Raw genomic sequence first — 18,531 nt, forward strand, 5'->3', positions numbered from 1 at the left:
TTCCCATAACTTGGTAACATGGGTGAAATAAGTCAAAGCAAAAATGAATTTGATAGTTATGATGCAATTTTTTTTCAACTGTGGGCCTCGTTAAAACCCCTTGCCGTTGCCTCGGCCTGAGGACAAGGGGAAAGAGTACCCGTTCTATAATAATACGAAAATTCTTTGCAACAATGTGAATTTAAAGAAGTAATGAATGAACCAAATGAAAAAGCAAATGGAATCAAAGGTAAACAGTAACCGTCTGGTCGTTGGGTCATGAGTCTTTCAAGAGTAGAACCTCTTAAGGTTTGTCACATTTCAAGTCCTCGGGACCTCTCTCCCGTCTAAATGTTCTAGCATGTATGCATCTTTCCCGGTACTTCTATTACCCTGTATAGTCCTTCCCAATTAAGTGCGAGCTTGCTTTCTTCTGGGTCGGCAGGCCAATGTCGTTATGCCATAGCACTAGATCACCTTCTTCAAAACTTTTGTTCTGCACCTTGCAATTGTAACGCAACGCTATCCTCTGTTTCAACGCGACTTCCATCAAATGGGCCATCTCCCTTGTTTTATCTATTAGGTCTTTTTCAATCACTTCACTACCACCACCTAGGAGTAATCTTGGACTTGGCTCTCCGATCTCTACAGGAATGAACACGTCAACACCGTAGGTAAGCCAGAAGGGCATCTCCCCGATGGAAGATTGCGGTGTTGTCTTATAAGACCACAAGGTAGAGGCCAGTTCGTCTGCCCAAGAGCCCTTTCACTGATCTAGAGGCTTCTTTAACCCACTGAGGATGACCTTGTTCGTCGCCTTAGCTTGCCCGTTACTCTGGGTATGCTCTACGGAGGAAAACTTCTGCTTGATCCCTAGTCCTGTCAAGAACTCTCCAAATTTTTTGTCAAAAAATTGCGTCCCATTGTCCAACACAATGATCTTTGGGATCCCAAACTTAGCGATCACTTGCTTCCATAAGAACTTCCGACAATTCGAAGATGAGATACCAGCCAACGGTTCTTCCTCCACCCACTTAGTGAAATAGTCTATAGCTAAAATGAGGTACTTGACTTGCCTGGGGCCCACCGGGAATGGGCCCAAGAGGTCGACTCACCACTGGGAGAAAGGCCAGGAGGCTAGCATGGAACTTAGCTCTTTTGCTAGCGCCTTATGGAAATTCGTGTTTTCTTGGCACTTCTTGCACTTTTTCACGAAATCCCGAGCGTCCGTCATCATAGAAGGCCAATAGTATCCAGCTCTAATGAGCTTCTGGGTCAAGGCTTTCCCCTAATGTGATGGCCGCAACATCCTTCATAGACTTTGCTTAGGATGTAGTCTGTCTGGTTGGGGTGTAAGCATATCAGCAGGGGTCCCTGTATTACTGCATACTTTGCCGCCTCTGTTCTTATTGCTTTGGGATCATTTTCATTTCCAGGGAGCGTTCCTTCTTTGAGGAAACATTGGATCGAGCTGATCCAATAAGGAGGGTCCAGAACTTGGGTCAGACAGAGGGTCACCGATGGCTCCTTTGCCAAGCCCTAGATAAGAGATCGGTTTTCCGCTTCAGAGTTGGTACTCGCTAGTTTTGACAGAAGGTCTGCTCTGGCATTTCTCTCTTTGGGCACATGTTGGACCACTACCTCCTCCAAATCCTTACACAATTGCTTTACTTTCTCCAAATACTTTTGCAACAATAGGTCCCTGGCTTGGTAGGTCCCGTTCACTTGTGAGGTCATGACCTGAGAGTTGCTGTTGACCTTGAGCTTTGTCACTCCAACCTCCTTGGCTAAAGCTAAGCCGTTGATGCATGAGCATCTTATACCCCTTTTTTCTATCATTTTCTAGTTGTTTTTATTTAGATTTTATTTAGTTTTACTTGATTTTAGTGCAAAAATCCTTCTTGGATACTACTTTGAGTTGTTTTGGTATTTTTATGATTTCAGGTGAAATTCGGAGCAATTTGGCGGAGTTTAGAACAAAAAGGAAGAAAGCTGTTAGCACCCTCCCCCTGGGCATTAAACGCCTAAACTGGCGTTCTTAGCCAGCATGTCCTCAACCCCCATGGGGCGTTTGACGTCCAAACTGGAGTTAAACGCCAACAGCAGTCCAGATCACCCCCTTTGTGGGCCTCTCGAGTGGATTTGACACTTATTAGTTTTATTTTATTTTCTTTTTGTAATTTTTATTTACAAACAATATCTTTTAGTCTTAGGATTTATTATTTTATTTCCATATAAAATTAGGTTAATATAAAAGGAAAAAGATCACTTAGGATTCGGATCTTCTTCCTTCTGCACGTTTTCAGAACCTTAGTTTCTCTGTAAGTCATGAGCAACTAAACCTCTTGGTTAGGGTTAGGAGCTTTGTTTATTTCTATGGATTAGAACTATTGCTTTTCTATTTTAATTAATATTTTGATTCAATTCTAAGGATTGTTTTTATTCTTAATCTTATGAATTAGGTGAAACGAGAGTATGACCCTTTTCTACTTGAGTTCTTGTGATTCTCAAGAGAGTTATCTCACTTGAACTACAGCTTGAAAACAAATTCCTCTTGAATTGCTAATTACACAAATTGATTAGGATATGTGACATAAAATCCTGTTAGCTTTGGGTAATTAGGGTTTTTGTGGTGTTTAACTAGTTTTCTGAACTTAATCCTCTAATCGAAATTAAGTGACCACGAGGGTAGCGGTTAATGAAGGTTAGAGGAGGCTAAATCACTAAGAGATTAGGGTTTAGACATTTACAATTCGCCATAGAATGAATCATGCATTGCTAAAATAGTTGCTAAGAAATTATACTCCGGAAAGATAAACATCTCCGAAGCCTTAACTGTTTTCTCATACTATTTTACACCAAGCTCTTATTTGCTTTCTTTATTTACTTGTTTATTGTTTATGCGCATTGCAACTCACCAAACCCCTTTTAGTTCCCCTAACTAAGTGCAACTTGACAACCATTGCTTGCTCTGTCCAATAATCCTCGTGGGATCAACCATCACTCACCTGATGTATTACTTGGATGACCCGGTGCACTTGTTGGTTAAGCTGTTGGGAATTTCGAATTGTCGCACCAAGTTTTTGGCGCCATTGCCGGGGATTGTTTGTGATTGACAACTACTAGTTGTCATGTTGCTTAGATTAGGAATTTTTATTAGATTTTGTTTATTTACTTTTTCTTTTTAATTTTTTATTTCTTATTTTATTTAATTTTCTTTATTTTCAAATTTTGTCCTATTTATTTTCTTTTAATTTTTTATTTTAAGTTTGGTGTTCCATTAGTGTTTTTTCTTAATTTTCAATTTCTAAATTTTTAGAGTCTTTTTCTTTTTAATTTTCGAAATTTATAAGTTACTCTTTTACTTTTATTTTCGAAATTTTTTTAGTTTAATTACTTACTTTATTTTTTTTTTACATAGGATATCTCACTAGGAGTTCTCTATACCTTGACATAGAGACTCCCACTTTCCTTTGTCTCTTGTTTGTTTATGAGTAGGAACAGGGACAAGGAATCCTTTCTTGAGTTTGATTCTGAACCTAAGAGGACCTTGAGGCGGTGTTTGCAACAAGCTAGGGCTTACAAAGCCAAAGAGAACCTCAAGGAGACTTTTGAGAAGGAAGCTGAAGAGCTCATTATGGACCCTAATGGAGAAAATTCGAATGCTAATGAGCATGCAAGGAGGACTCTAAGCTCTTAGACTGCCCCCACTCCTGACTTTTATGGCCGTAGTATTTTAGTACCTGCCATTGGTGCTAATAATTTTGAGCTGAAGCTATAGTTGATCACTCTAGTGTAACAAAACTGCCAGTTTCATGGACTCCTGCAGAAGGACCCCAATTTATTTATCTCTAATTTCTTGTAGATCTGTGATACTATAAAGACGAATGGAGTGAATCCTGAAGTTTACAAGCTCATGCTCTTCCCATTTGCTGTTAGGGACAGAGCAAAACAGTGGCTTGACTCTCAGCCCAAGGAGAGCCTAGACACGTGGGACAAGGTGGTCACTGGATTTCTGACCAAATTTTTTCCACCTCAGAAGCTGACTAAGCTTAGGGTGGATGTCCAGACCTTCAGGCAAAAAGATGGAGAATGCTTTTATGAGGCTTGGGAGAGATTCAAGCTGATGATAAGGAAGTGTCCTCCTGACATGTTTCCAGAGTGGACCAGGTTGCAGATCTTTTATGATGGCCTCTCTGAGATGGCCAAGATGTCACTGGACAACTCTGCTGGTGGTTCGTTGCATATGAAGACGACATCTGAAGAGGCTAATAAGCTTATAGAGATGGTTGCTAACAACCAATATCTATACACTTCTGAGAGAAATCCTGTGAACACTGGGCCAATGCAGAAGAAAGGAGTCATGGAGGTGGACACACTCGACGCCATCTTGGCTCAGAACAAGATCATATCCTAACAAATTAACATGATCTCTCAACACTTAATCGGGATGCAAGTTTCAACTGTCAACACTCAAGATGTATCCTATGACATGACTGGGAGCTACACCCAAGAGGACACTTGTGGCTATGCTCAACCCACCACTGAGCAAGTAAATTACATGGAAAATTCCTCTAGAAATCCCAATAATGATCCCTATGCCAAAACTTTCAATCAGGGATGGAGGAATCACCCTAACTTTGAGTGGAGAGAGCAGCCACATAGGTCCCAACAGAACTTCAACAAGAACCAGGGTAGATCCAATCAGAACAGGTTTAACACCCATACGTTCCAGCCCTTTCAGTAGCAGCAAGGACCCTTTCAGAGACAAGACAATTATGACTTAGCCACAATAGTCTCTGAACTTTCCAAGACCACTCACAGCATTATGCAAGAGATAAGAGCTTCAATTCCGAACTTGGAGGTACAAGTGGGTCAGTTGAGCAGGAGGGTACCTGAGAGACCTTCCAACACTCTTCCAAGCAACACAGATGTGAATCCAAAGGAAGAGTACAAGGCCCTCCCCATGGGCAAGGAGGCCAAGCATAGAGAGATGCATGCTGCTGAGGAATTAAAGGAAGAAAAGGCTCAAGGAGAAGCTGGAAAAGCATTGTTACATGCCCCATTAGTGGCACAAGAGCCTGAAGTACAACACTCTCAGAAACTGCAAGAGGAGACCAAGGATGAGCAATTCACTCAGTTCTTGGAAATCTTTAAAAAGCTACACATCAATATTCCTTTTGCTAAGGTGTTGGAGAAGATGCCGCCCTATATGGCCTGTTTGAAAAGGTCACTCTCTGAAAAGAAGGCCTTGGAGGGAGATAAAACTGTGATCTTGACAAAGGAGTGTCGTGCACTGGTCTAGAAGAGGCTACCCAAGAAGATGCCTGATTCTGAAAGTTTTCTGATTCCCTGTACTATAGGGACCATCACATTTGAGAAGGCACTGTGTGACCTTGGTTCAAGCATAAATCTGATGCCTCTCTCTATGATGAAGAAGCTAGGGATTCAAGAGGCACAGCCCGAAAGAATTGCACTAGAGATGGCCGACAAGTCTCAGAAGCAGGCATACGGATTGGTGGAGAATGTCCTAGTAAAGGTTGATGACCTTTACCTCCCTACAGACTTTGTGATACTTGATATGGAAGAGGATACATACAACTCCATCATCCTAGGAAGGCTATTTCTAGCTACCGGAAGAGCCCTAATTGATGTAGAGAGAGGAGAGTTATGCCTAAGGATGCATGAAGATTATTTGTTGTTCAAGATTTTTAAACCTCAACCACTCTCTGACAAAGGAGGTACTAACATGCATAGTTCAGTGCTTAAGCCCTCCCACTTGGTGGAAAGCCATACAGTTCTCCCAGACATCAAACCTAAGTTTGGTGTTGGGCATTCACCACCCACCAAAGATGGAGGAGGCACCAAGAAGAAAGTACCCAAAGGCTGGAGGAATAAGAAGATTCCTACGGAAGACTTCTCACCTGGCTAATTCATGTGAATAGAATCTTGTCTTTGGAACATGTTGAGCTAATTCATGAGAGCATAGAAAAGAAGTTCACAATGAGGGGTGAAGATCTGAGCCCCTATAATCCTCCTCCTTAGAGGAGCTGCCCGTCAAGCTATTGACGGTAAAGAAGCGCTTGTTGGGAGGTAACCCAACCATACGTATCATTTAGTTTATTTTGCTTTATTTCAGTTTTAATTCAGTCTTACTTTAGTTTGATTTCCTTTCATTTTATTTCTCATTGATTTTCATAGTTTTCCTAGTTTTTCTAATATTTGTGATCATGTACAGCACTTAGAATAGGAACAGGAAAACTTAGGCGGAAAAATAGCACACCCTGGAGGAGACCTGTTGGGGGCGCTAAACGCTAGTTCTGGCATTTAGCACCATGAGAGGAGCAAAGCAATGGGTGTTTCATGCCTAATTTGGGCGTTTTACATTCTTTAGCACCCCCTTAGGGCACTAAACGCCAGGGAGGGCGTTTAGCGCTGGAGGGGGTGCTCCAAAAAAAAATGTGTCCCCCTTCTGGCATTAAATGCCAGAACCAGCGTTTAACGCCCAAGGGGGAGTTTCGAAAATGGAGGCATGGGTTTAGCCCTTAGTTACAACCCACTCCCAAACACTTTTAATCCATTCACACTTTATCCATTCTCTCTCCCCTTTCACCTACTTTTCCATCCATATTCATCCATCCCAACACCAATCTTCCTTGATTCTCTCAACCCACCTCCCACTCCACCCAATCTCCTCTCATCTATCCTATCTATCTCTCCTCCCAACAACCCAAATTCAAATTCAATTCCCCTCCACCCTTCACCCATGACTGAACCACACCCCACTCCCACCTATAAATTCCCCTCTTTTCATCCACTTTCACCATACCTCACACTATTATCTCCTTACTTCCTTCCTTTTCGCCATACACACTCCCTTCTTTTTCTTTTCCCTTTTCCTTTAGCCAAGGCCGAAGCCTTCACCTCCTCTCCTCTTATCCATTTTTCTTTTCCTTTTCTTATTTTCTATCTTTATTTTTTTCGGAGACGAGTAAAACTTTTAAGTTTGGTGTTGGGCGCTCCGCTTTGGTCCTTCATTTTTTACTATCTCCATGGCACCCAAGACCGGAGAATCCTCCTCAAGGAAGAGGAAAGAGAAAGCGGCTACCTCCGACCCATGGGACTTCACTTTGTTCTCCTCTAAGACACATGAGGTGCATTTTTATGAGGTTGTGCACAAGAAGAAGGTGATTCCTGAGGTCTGCTTCAATCTGAAGCCGGAGGAGTACCTGGAGATCCTATACTAGATTTTGAGATGGGGTTGGGAAGTTCTGGCCAGCCCTGTGACTAAGGTTGGAGTATTGATGGTGCGAAAGTTTTACGCTGATGCTTGGGTGACATACAAGCATGTTAGAGGCGTGGACCCAGAACTGAAGAATTGACACACCATGGTCAGAGGGCATATCATGGACTTCAGCCTGGAGATTGTGAGGGTGGCGCTATAGTTACCACTATATAGAGAGAACCCTCATTCATACACTCGGAGGATCAATACTGACCAGCGGTTGGATCAGGTCCTTGAAGATATCTGCCTCCCCGGAGTTCAGTGGAGGAGGGATTCCAAAGGCAATCCGTACCAGCTAGGTAGGCATGACCTTAAGCCAGTTGCTAGGGGATGGTTGGAGTTCATCCAACGCTCTATCATCCCTACGAGTAACCATTTTAAGGTTATAGTCGAGAGAGTAGTGATGATTCACTGTATTATGCTGGCAATGAGGTGGAGGTACACCAGGTGATCCCTTAGGAGTTATACAAGATAACGGATAAGCCCTCCACCACTATGAGACTGGCTTTTCCTCATCTCATTTACCACCTATGTGCAGCATCTGGAGCTCACATTGATGGAGATACCCTGATTGGAGTTGAGAGGCTGATCACAAAGAAGGGTACGGAGCACGCTAGAGAGCTCGGACAGGGACGGTAGCAGGAGCCAGTTCCACCACCTCCATAGGATCTTCCGGAGATGCCTCAGGGAGTTTACATCCCTCCCTGTGACTATTAGGATTAATTGACCACATCTATAGGGGAATTGACATCATCTGTTGATCAGCTGAGGATAGAGCATCAGGATCATGCTGCACTCCTCCATCAGATGATGGAGAAACAGAGGAGGTAGGGGTGTGATATAGAGAAGTTTAAGCACTTCAGAGGATTTCCCGAAGGGAGCAGTAGCCACCATCACTGAGGTGGTTGAGTTTCATTCTCGCTTCTTTTATCTTATGTCTATTTTTCAGTTTTTCATTCTATTTTATGTTTTCTTTTCTAAGTTTGCATGATCACTAGTAGGATTTTCTTGCTTTCTAGTTAGTATTTGTTTTAATACTTTATGTTTATTTTAAAAAGATGTCTTATGTATCACTTGCTGAGCTTAAACAAAAAAATCAAAAGAAAAAGATAGTATAATGCATGAGATTTTGAGTATATATTGCGTATTCTAGTTACTTTGATGTGGTGATAATATCTCTATTCTTAATGTATGAATTAACTGTGCATATTTGATATTGGAGTTGAGTATTTTGGTTCTTGAGGAACAGGAACTTAGAGAAGTATTATTGAGTCTTTGAAATAAGAAAGAGATTGATTCTTTAAGCAAAAAAAAAAAAAAAAACAGCAAAAAGAAAAGAAAATAATAAAGAAAAAGAAAATAAAAAGAAAGGTCCAAGGCTTTGAGCATCAATGGTTAGGAGGGTCAAAACTGATCTAAAGCTCAAAAGAGTGGTTTTCCCTAATCATATGCTTGTGGTGTGAAAGTGTCAATTAGCCCTTGAGACTGAACACTTAAAATCGTAACCCATTGCTGTTATAGAGTATGCCTAAGGCTCTGAGCACCACTGTCTAGGAGAAAAAGAAACAGAAATTCGTATCCAAGGAGTTCCTCAGTTAAGTGCTTGTGGTGTTCTTGTTTCAAGTTATGCTTGAAGACAAAACACTTAGAGTCATAGCTAGGCTCAAGGTGCAAAGCACCAAGGAAAAACAAAATTTGTGTTCAAGAATCAATTGGAGCCTAAAGAAGAGAATCTATAATATCATCCGAGTTCTAGTTCTGAAGGATACCAATAGTTCTGATCTTCAAAGGATAGTGAGATGCCAAAGCTATTCAGAATTAGAGTGTCTTTTGCCCCCATTCAATAACTAGACCTGAACTTAAATGACAACTCAAGGCTCATACATTTTCTCTTTTTGGTCCTATATTGTTTTGGTTGCTTGAGAATAAGCAACAGTTTAAGTTTGGTGTTGTGATGCGTGAGCATCTTATACCCTTTTTTCTATCATTTTCTAGTTGTTTTTATTTAGATTTTATTTAGTTTTACTTGATTTTAGTGAAAAAATCTTCTTTAGATGCTACTTTGAGTTGTTTTGTTATTTTTATGATTTCAGGTGAAATTTAGAGCAATTTGGCGAAGTTTGGAGCAGAAAGGAAGAAAGTTGTTAGCACCGCCCCCCGGGTGCGCTAAACGCCCAAATTAGCATTTAGTGCCAGCAGAGGACCTCACTAGCACGCCATCAACCCCTATTAGAAGTTTAAGATCCAAACTGGCACGCCAACAGCAGTCTGGATCACCCCCTCTTTGGGCCTCTCGAATAGATTTAGCACTTATTAGTTTTATTTTATTTTCTTTTTGTAATTTTTATTTACAAACAATATCTTGTAGTCTTAGGATTTATTGTTTTATTTTTTCCGTATCAAATTAGGTTAATATAAAAGGAAAAAGATAACTTAGGATCCGGTTCTTCTTCCTTCTGCACATTTTCAGAACCCTAGTTTCTCTGTAAGTCATGAGCAACTAAACCTCTTGGTTAAGGTTAGGAGCTCTGTTTATTTCTATGGATTAGAACTATTGCTTTTCTATTTTAATTAATGTTTTGATTCAATTCTAAGGATTATTTTCATTCTTAATCTTATGAATTGGGTGGAACAAGAGTATGACCCTTTTCTACTTGAGTTCTTGTGATTCTCGAGAGAGTTATCTCGCTTGAACTATAGCTTGAAAACAAATTCCTCTTGAATTGCTAATTACACAAACTGATTAGGATATGTGACATAAAATCCTATTAGCTTTGGGTAATTAGGGTTTTTGTGGGGTTAAACTAGTTTTCTGAACTTAATCCTCTAATCAAAATTAAGTGACCACGAGAGTGGCGGTTAATGAAGGTTAGAAGAGGCTAAATCACTAAGAGATTAGGGTTTAGACATTTATAATTTGCCATAGAATGAATCATGCATTGTTAAAATAGTTGGTAAGAAATTTTACTCTGGAAAGATAAACATCTCCGAAGCCTAAACTATTTTCTCATATTGTTTTACACCAAACTCTTGTTTGATTTCTTTATTTACTTGTTTATTGTTTATGCAAATTGCAACTCACCAAACTCCTTTTGATTCGCCTAACTAAGTCCAACTTGACAACCATTATTTGCTCAGTTCGACAATCCTCATGGGATCGACCCTCACTCACCTGAGGTATTACTTGGATGACCTGGTGTACTTGCCGGTTAAGCTATTGGGAATTTTAATTCCCGCAGCAGCCGCCTATAAGGGCCTCAAACTCTGGTTTGTTGTTCAAAACTGGAAAATCAAACTTGATAGATTGCTCATAGGTCATTCCCTTTAAGCTTTCCAAAACCAAAATGATCCTGGCTCCTCAGAACGTTTAGTTGGACGCTCCGTTAATATGGAGTTTCCACCATGTGTTCGAGTCCTCAGGAACATCTCCAGTCACTTTAACCAAGAAATCAACCATCATTTGTGCCTTGATCATATGCCGAGGCTCATACTGGATGTCATACTGAGACAATTCAATTGCCTAGGTCATCATATGCCCCGCCAGATCAGGCTTTCGTAGGATCTGCTAAATTGCTTGGTCGGTTGTCAGGGTGATCGGGTGCCCTTGAAAGTATTGCCTCAGCCTCCAGGAGGATATCAGCAAAGCGTAAGCTAACTTTTCCAGCCTAGTATACCTTAACGCCGCCCCCTTGGAGCACTTTGCTTATGAAGTGCACGGGTTGCTGAAGCTTATCTTCCTCCCGAACTAAGGTGGGTGCCATGGCCTCCTTAGTCACTGCAAGATAGAGATACAGGGTCTCCCCCTCCTTTGGCTTCCCAAGTATTGGTGGTTCCGACAAGATCTTTTTAAAGTGATTGGAAGCTTCTTCAAAATCTAGGGTCCATTCAAAGGCCATCCCCTACCTCATTAGGTTGAAGAAGGGTAGCGCCTTTGCTGCTGATGCACCGAGGAATCGAGACAAAGCCGTCAACCTTCCTTCTAGCCTCTGAACATCCTTCACACAACTGATGAGCGGATAATTTATACGCTTTTTGGCATTGTTTTTAGTATGTTTTTAGTAGAATCTAGTTACTTTTAGGGATGTTTTCATTAGTTTTTATGTTAAATTCACATTTCTGAACTTTACTATGAGTTTGTGTGTTTTTCTGTGATTTCAGGTATTTTCTGGCTGAAATTGAGGGACTTGAGCAAGAATCAGATTCAGAGGTTGAAGAAGGACTGCTGATGCTGTTGGATTCTAACCTTCCTGCACTCAAAATGGATTTTCTGGAGCTACAGAACTCAAAATGGCCCACTTCTAATTGCGTTGGAAAGTAGACATCCAGGGCTTTCCAGAAATATATAATAGTCCATACTTTGGCCAAGAATAGATGATGCAAACTGGCATTCAATGCCAGCTCTCTACCCAATTCTGGCGTCCAGCGCCAGAAAAGGAGCCAAAACCAGAGTTGAACGCCCAAACTGGCACAAAAGTTGGCGTTCAACTCCAAGGAGGACCTCTACACGTGCAACACTCAAAGCTCAGCCCAAGCACACACCAAGTGGGCCCCGGAAGTGGATTTATGCATCAATTACTTACTTCTGTAAACCCTAGTAGCTAGTTTATTATAAATAGGACATTTCACTATTGTATTTGACATCTTTTGATCATCTTAGGATCTTAGGATCATCTTTGGATGCATGGTTCTTAGATCAGAGGGGCTGGCCATCTCGGCCATGCCTGGTCTTTTTTCACTTATGTATTTTCAACGGTAGAGTTTCTACACTCCATAGATTAAGGTGTAGAGCTCTGTTGTTCCTCAAAGATTAATGCAAAGTACTACTGTTTTCTATTCACTTCATCTTATTTCGCTTCTAAGATATTCATTCGCTCTTCAACCTGAATGTGATGAACGTGACAATCATCATCATTCCCTATGAACGCGTGCCTGACAACCACTTCCGTTCTACCTTCGACTGAATGAGTATCTCTTAGATCTCTTAATCAGAATCTTCATGGTGTAAGCTAGAATGATGGCGGCATTCAAGAGAATCCGGAAAGTCTAAACCTTGTCTGTGGTATTCTGAGTAGGATTCAATGATTGAATGACTGTGATGAGCTTCAAACTCGCGATTGCTGGGCGTAGTGACATAACGCAAAAGGATAGTAAATCCTATTCCAGCATGATCGAGAACCGACAGATGATTAGCCGTGCCGTGACAGGGTGCGTTGACCATTTTCACTGAGAGGAAAGGATGTAAACCATTGACAAGGGTGATGCCTCCAGACGATTAGCCGTGCCGTAACAGGGCATTTGGATCATTTTTCCGAGAGAAGACCGAAAGTAGCCATTGACAATGGTGATGCATTACATAAAGCCAGCCATGGAAAGGAGTAAGACTGATTGGATGAAGATAGCAGAAAAGCAGAGGTTCAGAGGAATGAAAGCATCTCTATTCGCTTATCTGAAACTCTCACCAAAGATTTACATAAGTATTTCTATCCCTATTTTATTAATTATTTTCGAAAACCCCATTACTATTTTATATCCGCCTGACTGAGATTTACAAGGTGACCATAGCTTGCTTCATACCAACAATCTCCGTGGGATTCGACCCTTACTCACGTAAGGTATTACTTGGACGACCCAGTGCACTTGTTGGTTAGTTGTGCGAAGTTGTGAACCATGGTATTGGCATCATGTTTTTGGCGCCATTACCAGGGAAAGAAAGAGCAATGAATTTTACATAATCAAAGTAATCACAATTTCTGCGCACCAAGTTTTTGGCGCCGTTGCCGGGGATTGTTCGAGTTTGGACAACTAACGGTTCATCTTGTTGCTCAGATTAGGTAATTTTCTTTTTGTTTTATTTTCAAAAATTTTTCAAAATTCTTTCAAAAATATTTCTCATCTGTTTTCGAAAAGAAAATTTTTTTTTAATAAATGTTTTCAAAAATATATTTTTCTTCAGAATTTTTAAGAATGAATTCTAGTGTTTCATGAAGCATGTTGAAGCCTGACTGGCTGTAAAGCCATGTCTAATTCTTTTGGACTGAGTCTTCTACTTATAAGTATATGAAGTTGGATGAAATATCAGCTGTTGTATACATGAGAGGTATCTATGTTTGCTGAAGCTTGGCTGGCCATTGGCCATATCTAGTGTTTTGGACCGGAGCTTTCATTGAAAGCTTGGCTGGCTAGTGAGCCATGTCTAATTCCTGGACTGAAGCTTTAGACTAAGAATGCAAGATTCCTGGAATTCATATTAAAAATTTTGGAATCCTTATTTTTCTTTTTCAATTAAATTTCGAAAAAATACAAAAAAAAAAAAATTAGAAAATCATAAAAATCAAAAGTATTTTTTTTGTTCTTGTTTGAGTCTTGAGTCATGTTATAAGTTTGGTGTCAATTGCATGTGCATCTTGCATTTTTCGAAAAAAATCATGCATTCATAGTGTTCTTCATGATCTTCAAGTTGTTCTTGGTAAGTCTTCTTGTTTGATCTTTGCATTTGCATGTTTTGTGCCTTTTCTTGTTTTTCATATGCATTCTTGGATTCTTAGTGTCTAAGCATTAAATAATTCTAAGTTTGGTGTCTTGCATGTTTTCTTTGCATTAAAAATTTTTCAAAAATATGTTCTTGATGTTCATCATGATCTTCATAGTGTTCTTGGTGTTCATCTTGACATTCATAGCATTCTTGCATACATTCATTGTTTTGATCCATAACTTTCATGCATTGCATCATTTTTCTTGTTTTTCTCTCTCTTCATTAAAAATTCAAAAATAAAAAAAATATCTTTCCCTTTTTCTCTCTCAAAATTTCGAAAATTAGATTTGACTTTTTCAAAAATTTTTAAAATCTAGTTGTTTTTATGAGTCAAATCAAATTTTCAATTTAAAAATCTTATCTTTTTCAAAAATCATATCTTTTTCATTTTTCTTATTTATTTTCAAAAATTTTTAAAATATTTTTTCAAAAATCTTTTTCTTATCTTTATCACATAATTTTCGAAAATAATATCAACAATTAATGTTGTGATTAAAAAATTTCAAGTTTGTTACTTGCTTGTTAAGAAAGATTCAAACTTTTAGTTCTAGAATCATATTTTGTGATTTCTTGTGAATCAAGTCATTAATTGTGATTTTTTAAAAATTAAATCTTTTTCAAAACTAATTTCAATCATATATTTTCAAAAATATCTTCTTATCTTATCTTTTTTAAAATTTGATTTCAAAATATCTTTTCTAACCTCTTATCTTCTTATCTTTTTTAAAATTGATTTTCAAAATTGTTTCAACTAACTAACTAACTTCTTGTTTGTTTCTTAACTTTTTTAAAAACCACCTAACTAACTCTCTCTCTCTAATTTTCGAAAATATCTCCCTCTTTTTCAAAAATTTCTTTTTAATTAACTAATTATTTTTTTTATTTTCGAAAATTACTAACCTTTTTCAAAAAAAAAAACTATTTTCGAAAATCACTAACTCTTTTTTTTTTTAAAAATAATTTTCGAAAATTCTCTCTCCCTCTCATCTCCTTCTTCTTATTTATTCATCTACTAACATCTCTCCCTCACCCACCAAAAATCCGAACCCTCTCTCTCTCTGAGTTCAGATTTTTCTCTTCTTCTTTTCTTCTACTGACAATAAGGAACCTCTTTACTATGACATAGAGGATTCCTCTTCTTTTCTTGTTTTCTTCTCTTTCTTATGAGCAGGAACAAGGAAAAAGGCATTCTTGTTGAAGCTGATCCAGAACCTGAAAGGACTCTGAAGAGGAAACTAAGAGAAGCTAAATTACAACAATCCAGAGACAACTTGATTGAAAATTTCGAACAAGTAAAGGAGATGGCAGCCGAACCCAACAACAATGCAAGGAGAATGCTTGGTGACTTTACTGCACCAAACTCCAATTCACATGGAAGAAGCATCTCCATCCCTACCATTGGAGCAAACAATTTTGAGCTGAAACCTCAGCTAGTTTCTCTGATGCAGCAGAACTGCAAGTTTTATGGACTTTCATCTGAAGATCCTTTTCAGTTCTTAACTGAATTCTTGCAGATCTGTGATACTGTTAAGACTAATGGAGTAAATCCTAAAGTCTACAGGCTCATGCTTTTCCCATTTGCTATAAGAGACAGAGCTAGAATATGGTTGGATTCTCAACCTAAAGATAGCCTGAACTCTTGGGATAAGCTGGTCACGGCTTTCTTAGCCAAGTTCTTTCCTACTCAAAAGCTGAGCAAGCTTAGAGTGGATGTTCAAACCTTCAAACAAAAAGATGGTGAATCCCTCTATGAAGCTTGGGAAAGATATAAACAGTTGACCAAAAAGTGTCCTTCTGACATGCTTTCAGAATGGACCATCCTGGATATATTCTATGATGGTTTATCTGAGCTATCAAAGATGTCATTAGACACTTCTGCAGGTGGATCCATTCACCTAAAGAAAACGCCTGCAGAAGCTCAAGAACTCATTGACATGGTTGCTAATAACCAGTTCATGTACACTTCTGAGAGGAATCCTGTGAGTAATGGGACGCCTATGAAGAAGGGAGTTCTTGAAGTTGATACTCTGAATGCCATATTGGCTCAGAACAAAATATTGACTCAGCAAGTCAATATGATTTCTCAGAGTCTGAATGGAATGCAAGCTGCATCCAACAGTACTCAAGAGGCATCTTCTGAAGAAGAGGCCTATGATCCTGAGAACCCTGCAATAGCAGAGGTAAATTACTTAGGTGAACCTTATGGAAACACCTATAACTCAACATGGAGAAATCATCCAAATTTCTCATGGAAGGATCAAAAGCCTCAACAAGGCTTTAACAATGGTGGAAGAAACAGGTTTAGCAATAGCAAGCCTTTTCCATCATCGACTCAGCAACAGACAGAGAATTCTGAGCAGAATCCATCTAGCTTAGCAAATTTAGTCTCTGATCTATCTAAGGCCACTGTGAGTTTCATGAATGAAACAAGGTCTTCCATTAGAAATTTAGAAGCACAAGTGGGCCAGCTGAGTAAAAAGATCACTGAAATCCCTCCTAGTACTCTCCCAAGCAATACAGAAGAAAATCCAAAAGGAGAGTGCAAGGCCATTGACATAAGCACAATGGCCGAACCCAAAGAGGGAGAGGAGGACATGAATCCCAAGGAGGAAGACCTCCTGGGACGTCCAGTGATCAATAAGGAGCTTCCCAAAGGACTCTGAGGCTCATCTAGAGACCATAGAGATTTCATTAAACCTCCTTATGCCATTCATGAGCTCTGATGAATATTCCTCTTCTGAAGAGAATGAGGATGTCAATGAAGAGCAAGCTGCCAAGTTCCTTGGTGCAATCATGAAGCTGAATGCCAAATTGTTTGGCATTGGAACTGGGGAAGATGAACCTCCCTTGTTCACCAATGAACTCAGTGATCTGGATCAACTGACATTGCCTCAGAAGAAACAGGATCCTGGAAAGTTCTTAATACCTTGTACCATAGGCACCATGATCTTTAGGGCTCTGTGTGACCTTGGTTCAGGGATAAACCTCATGCCCCTCTTTGTAATGGAGAAACTGGGAATCTATGAGGTGCAAGCTGCTAAAATCTCATTAGAGATGGCAGACAATTCCAGAAAACAGGCTTATGGACAAGTAGAGGACATGTTAGTAAAGGTTGAAGGCCTTTACATCCCTGCTGATTTCATAGTCTTGGATACTGGAAAGGAAGAGGATGAATCCATCATCCTAGGAAGACCTTTCCTAGCCACAGCAAGAGCTATGATTGATGTTGACAGAGGTGAATTAGTCCTTCAATTGAATGGGGACTCCCTTGTGTTTACAACTCAAGGTCATCTTTCTGTCAACATGGAGAGGAAGCATAAAAAGCTTCTCTCAAAACAGAGTCAACCAAAGCCCCCACAGTCAAACTCTAAGTTTGGTGTTGGGAGGCCACAACCAAACTCTAAGTTTGGTGTCAAACCCCCATATCCAAACTCTAAGTTTGGTGTTGGGAGGTCTCAACAAAGCTCTGCACATTTGTGAGGCTCCATGAGAGCCCACTGTCAAGCTATTGACATTAAAGAAGCACTTGTTGGGAGGCAACCCAATGTTTATTTTTCTAATTTTGTTTTTGTTTTTCATGTTTTCTTAGGTTCATGATCATGTGGAGTCACAAAATAAACGAAAAAATTTAGAAACGAAATCAAAAACAGCAGAAGAAAAATCACACCCTGGAGGAAGCACCTGTCTGGCGTTCAACGCCAGAACAGAGCATGGTTCTGGCGCTGAACGCCCAAAATGGGCAGTGTCTGGGCGCTGAACGCCCAAAATGGGCATCATCTGGGCGCTGAACGCCAGAATGGCACCCTGGAGAAGAGCTGGCACTGAACACCCAGAACAAGCATGGTTCTGGCGTTCAACGCCAGAAATGGCCAACAAATGGGCGTTGAACGCCCAAAATAGGCACCAACCTGGCGCTGAACGCCCAGAGTTGTGTGCAAGGGCATTTTACATGCCTAATGGGTGCAGGGATGTAAATCCTTGACACCTCCGGATCTGTGAACACCACAGGATCACCTCAAGATCTGTGGACACCACAGGATCATCTCAGGATCTGTGAATCCCACAGGATCCCCACCCACCTTACCCTCTCTCTCTCCATTCATGGTCATCCCTTCTGTTTTCCATTCACCACTCACGTCCATACACACATCCCTCCATCTCCTCCATATCTTCTTCTTCTTCTTCTATTCTTTCTTCTTTTGCTCGAGGGCGAGCAACATTCTAAGTTTGGTGTGGTAAAAGCATAAGCTTTTTGTTTTTCCATAACCATTAATGGCACCTAAGGCCAGAGAAACCTCAAAGAGGAAAGGGAAGGCAAGTTCTTTCACCTCTGAGCCATGAGAGATGGAAAGATTCATCTCTAAAGCCCATCACTAAGAAAAGGATGGAGCAAACAAGAGAGCCCACTTATGGAAGAAGGAGGAGGGATGCCGGCTTGTGGGGTAGCTGCCGGGGTGTATGCCCAAGTGACGGGGGACGCTGGGCTTGTGAGTACGGCCGCCGGGCTTGTGTTCAATTGGAGAGGGGATGCCGAGCGTCCATCCTTGAAGGCTGGGCATCCGGTTTGATGCCTTTTAGTCCCAGATGGACCATTCTTAAACTGTACTTATATTTTCTTGTTAAAAAAATCTTTGATTTTTAGTTATTTTGAGATAAAAATTCTTGAAAATACAAAAAAAACTAACACAACTCAAAATTCTTGATTATTTATAAAATTCTCCTAGAAAACATAAAT

General features: G+C 40.1%; 2 non-coding genes across 2 annotated transcripts; both read right to left on the bottom strand.

Annotated features, from left to right (window-relative positions):
• Nucleotides 1-4,027: 4,027 nt before the first annotated feature.
• Nucleotides 4,028-4,131, bottom strand: LOC112788121 (small nucleolar RNA R71). Its single transcript, XR_003195500.1, has one exon. It is a non-coding gene; the product is annotated as a small nucleolar RNA R71 (small nucleolar RNA).
• An 11,362-nt stretch (nt 4,132-15,493) lies between these two features.
• LOC112787527 (small nucleolar RNA R71) lies at nt 15,494-15,601 on the bottom strand. Its single transcript, XR_003194936.1, has one exon. It is a non-coding gene; the product is annotated as a small nucleolar RNA R71 (small nucleolar RNA).
• Between the last annotated feature and the right edge of the window lie 2,930 nt (nt 15,602-18,531).

Source organism: Arachis hypogaea, chromosome 20 (assembly GCF_003086295.3).
Source record: "Arachis hypogaea cultivar Tifrunner chromosome 20, arahy.Tifrunner.gnm2.J5K5, whole genome shotgun sequence".
NCBI classification, from domain to species: domain Eukaryota; kingdom Viridiplantae; phylum Streptophyta; class Magnoliopsida; order Fabales; family Fabaceae; genus Arachis; species Arachis hypogaea.